We start from the raw sequence: 4,378 nt of genomic DNA, 5'->3' as shown, positions 1-4,378 counted from the left end.
ATACCTGGCTGTTGCCATGTAACTGTGGGAGTGGAGCTTAGATAGAATGCCTACAGGGATAAAAGAGGGAAATTCAACTTCTCTACAGATTGCTTCACAGAACCAGCCCTATAATCACCCTGCAGATAATTCCTTGGAACTCTCCCCACAACTGCCCCACAACTGACCTCAGTTTCCACCTACCAATCTACCATGGTTTACCTCTCTTAAGTCCTGGACTGGGTGATAATCCTTAATGCCCAGCTTCTTAACTGGCAGGAGCCGTGTACCAGGTCGAATGGCACTAAAGCAACACCCAAGCTGGAGGAGCCAGGATGTGTGGCTTAATTCCTTTTCATGCCTCCCCTGACATCGACATCGGGTAATGGTGCACCAAGACAGGATCAGCCTGGGTCTTAAGCTCCACATACACAGGCTACAGATACACATGACTTAGCCCAGACATTTCAATCCAAGCAATGGGAAACTTTTCCAAGCGATTTCCTCTGTTTTTTCGGTACTGGTCTCAAAAATTTTGCATTTGTCCTCCAGCCTAATAGTAAGGACCTGGACAGGTTGTTCAGCAGTTCAGCCCTCAATTGAGGGCCCTCAGGAAGGAAGTGGATTTGAGCCTCCATTTTGGAGAGCAGATCTCTCCTGAGCAAGGGATAGGGGCAGTTAGGGATGACCATGAACGTGTAGACTGGCCATGCCCAAGTCTACAACTCTTTGGGTAGTCCATGAATATTGTTTAGTCCCAGTGGCCACTTGGACCCACAGATTTTTTTGCTGGAGACTGGCCCATCATCTTGGAGGAGGACTGAGTGTTGGGCCCCAGTATTCACTAAGAATTGGGTAGGTTTCCCTTTCATTTTCAAGGTTACCCTGGGCTTGGGGAGGAGGTCTGGACCTAGTCACTGTCTTCCCCCAAGGCTAACACCTTCACCATTTCGAGGTACTTTTCCTAAGGCCTGGAATTTCCCGCTCCCTGGCTTCCATTTGTTGGGAAACTATCGGGCCCAGTGGTCCCTCTTCTCCCAATATGCCACTGGTCCCTTTCAAGGGGTTTTCTGTCTCTCTTCGGTTGGAGTCTCTCTTCTCTGGTTTCCCTACTGTAGCCAAGATTCTCTGTAAATTCCTTTCCTGTCGATTTCCTTTTCTCATCTCCCTTTCATCTTCTTCCTTTCTCTTTCTCTGCTCTTTCTCTTCCTTTGTCTCCATGTTATGGTAGACTTTCTCAGCAACTGGCACTAAATCCCTCAATGACTTATCCTGTAGTCCGTCTAGCCTCTGAAGCTTTTTCCTGCTATCTCTACGAGCCTGGTCTGTAAAAGCCATAGTCACAGTAGCTTTGTGCTCCTCACTGCTGGGGTCACAGGGTGTATATTGGCAGAATGCCTCCATGAGCCACTCTAGAAAGGCTGAGGGTGACTCATCTGGTCTCTGCTTAACCTCACATACCTTGGTCAAATTGGTGGGTCATCCTGTGAACCACTTGAGACCTGCCAACGAAGTCCGGTGGTAGACCTTCAGGTGCTCCTTACCACCTGCCATATTTAAAGTCCCTGTCAGGTCTAGTCAGAGGAAATCTACTGTCAATGACAGCCTGGTCAATGGATGGTGCCCCCATTCTGGCTTCCTTCATTATCCTCTCTCGCTCTCCGGTCATGAAGAGCACTCTCATGAGTGGTTGGATATCATCCCAGGTGGGCTGATGAGTAAATAAAAGAGTCTGAGATTAATCAGCCCCTTGGGGTTATCTGAAAAGAGGGCTGTTGGGCCTTGCAGTTGTACAAGTCAGCTGAGGAGAAAGGCCAATATTGCATGGCCTGACTGCCATCCTCATCTATGAGCTGGTAGGCTCGGAGCGGGAGGGCCACTGTTGTATCGGGTAAGTGGCCCTTTTGCTCCATGTCTTCATGGCCAGTCCTGGGTCTGAGGGTCCCTTCCCACCATCCCCCTTTGCTAAGGCTGGAGGAAGGTAGGGTAAAGGGATGCTGGATGAGGGTTCAAGGGAGATCCTTGAGGAGGGGACTGTGAGAACTGGAGCCATGGTTGGGGGGTAAGGGGTGGAGGATCTGTCAGTAGTGGATTCACTGTGGAAGGTTCCTGGAGGATGTTGTTCTTTACAGAGTCAGTGGTCTCTACAGGGTTCTTCTCCTTCATGGCTAGGACCTGTGTGAGTCTTGGAGACACACAAGTTTTTATCCAAGCTTTTATCCTCCACTAGATCCTTCCAGGTAACTATATAGGGTACTTGGTCTGGGTGCCTGGGGGATCCTGGCCTAAAGACTCTTTCCTTTACTGCTTTGATCACCTACAAATCAAGGGTCCCTATGGGTGTCCACCCTACTCTGAAGGTGGGCCATTTAGAGGAGCACAGAGTTACTAACCTGCCCTTCTTTACTACTACTGACAAGTTTTCTCCTCTTTCCCCAACTTCCCTCCAGTGGTTAACTAGGATGCTTAATGGGGTAGATTCAGTCTGTCCCATATCCAAAGATAGCATCGGCCAAAGTCCAAGTCCAAGAACACAGAGAAAGACAATCAACACACAGGCAGTTTCACCCCTGCCACGAGTGCAGAGCAAGACTTGATTAGCTCCTGCCTATGCAGAAGTCTAAAAACAAAGAGAAAGACAATCAACACATAGACAGCTTGCCCCTGCCACAGGTACAGAAACCAGGTAATCAGGTGACTCTGCCAATTCATGCTGGTATCAAATCCAACAGGTGACCTGGCCAGCTTATACCAGTATAGAGTCTAACAGGTTCCAAAAGAAGCAGAGTCCTACCAACTCCCTTGGTGGTGGTTGGGAGTTGGGGGGATGTGAAGCATCCTCCAGATTCCCTGCAGTCACAACCTTAAGGCCAGCCACAATTTGATCGCACCAGTCCAGAGGCTCTCTAAGCCCTACAGACACTGTCAAGCAAACCAAAAGCAAGACAGACAATACAGATACAGACAACTGAGGTACCTGACATCAAGCTCAAGCTCAAGCTGTTCCTTGACCACCATTCCTTAAGGCCTCATGGGTGGAGGGAGGATCTGGCTTCCCAGCCAATGCATCAAATGTAAGGCTCGAAGTGAGTCTTGACTGCCAGGAGACCCCCTAAGTGAGACATGAGAATGGAGTTCAATACAAATGCAAGAGATTTATTTTTCCGGTGTGTCAGGGTTGACCCTCAATCAGTCCCTCATGGCAATTGACTAGAAGGAGACCCTGAATGGCTATAACAAGCAGTTTTTATACTTTTTAGGGGTTCAGGTTACATCAGCAAGGTTACAGTTTAAACTTATTGGCTAAGCATATTGACCTATGAATCTATTGGCTAGCAAACATATGACATGCATTCAAACGCTACCTGGGACCAGAGGGTCAGATGACTATCAGTCAGTACATTCTGTGGTTTTTGAAGAACATTCCTGCTCTTCCTGAGAACTGAGGGTGGAAAATAGTACTTGACTTAGTCTTGACCTTAGGCAATGGGTGTAAGGCTGGTGAAATCTCCTAGGGTCCTTCAGTGACATCAGAGCAGGAAGAGAGAGCAAGACTAGGAGAATGCAGAGTAGAATGACTTAGAAATTATAAGGCAACTTTAAAAATTAAAAGAACAATATGTAGAATGCAGAGGGAAAGAGGAAGAGAGCAGAAGGAGCAGGCAGGCTTCTCCTTACCATGGGACAGACAGGACTTTCTTACTAACAAGGCAGACTTAGTCTTACTAAAGAGAGCTTAGCTTTCTTCTGATAAACTTGGGTATAATTCAATTAGCAATAAAATGATAGAAGCTTTTTCTTTCTTTATGCAACAAAGATTGTAGTAGCACATGGTGTGGTCCAGGGCTCCTGCTATGCAGTGCTCACTGGAAACCTGGCAGAGTCAGGCACTCAAATCCATCCTGCCTTTCCAAGTTATTTAATCCACTGGCTTAGACTCATTGGAAGGAGTATGTGCCTGTCTGACTTAATTCTTCACCATGGCCTCTCACAAGACCTTCAGGATCAAGCGATTCCTGGCTAAGAAACAAAAGCAGAATCGTCCCATCTACAATGGATTCAGATGAAAACTGGCAATAAAATCATGTACAACTCCAAGCGAAGACATTGGAGATGAACTAAATTGGCTCTAAAAGGAACAACACATACTTACGCTTTTTGAATGTTATCAATCTCTGTATCAAGTTTACAACATCATTGTCTGGAAAGCTGAGTGTGTTTATTAGGAATATGTTTTCTTTCTTTCTGTGCTCTTGTGGGTTCATTCAGTAGTTCAGGAATAAACATGTGAAACCATTTGTTTAGAAGAAAAAAAAAAGATTGTAGCTTATTTTTCATCCAGAATGAATGAGTTCTTTCTTCGTTGGCGCTTGGTCTACTGCTTCATATACATATGTAA

At 46.4% G+C, this 4,378-nt stretch overlaps 1 pseudogene; it reads left to right on the top strand.

The window, feature by feature from the left end:
- The first annotated feature begins 3,959 nt into the window (after positions 1 to 3,959).
- LOC116913208 lies at positions 3,960 to 4,141 on the top strand (annotated as a pseudogene).
- The last annotated feature ends 237 nt before the right edge of the window (positions 4,142 to 4,378 follow it).

This window comes from Rattus rattus, chromosome 12, assembly GCF_011064425.1.
Source record: "Rattus rattus isolate New Zealand chromosome 12, Rrattus_CSIRO_v1, whole genome shotgun sequence".
In the NCBI taxonomy this organism is placed as follows: domain Eukaryota; kingdom Metazoa; phylum Chordata; class Mammalia; order Rodentia; family Muridae; genus Rattus; species Rattus rattus.
The sequence above is the reverse complement of the archived record's forward strand: the minus strand, read 5'-3'. Positions and strand labels throughout refer to the sequence as shown.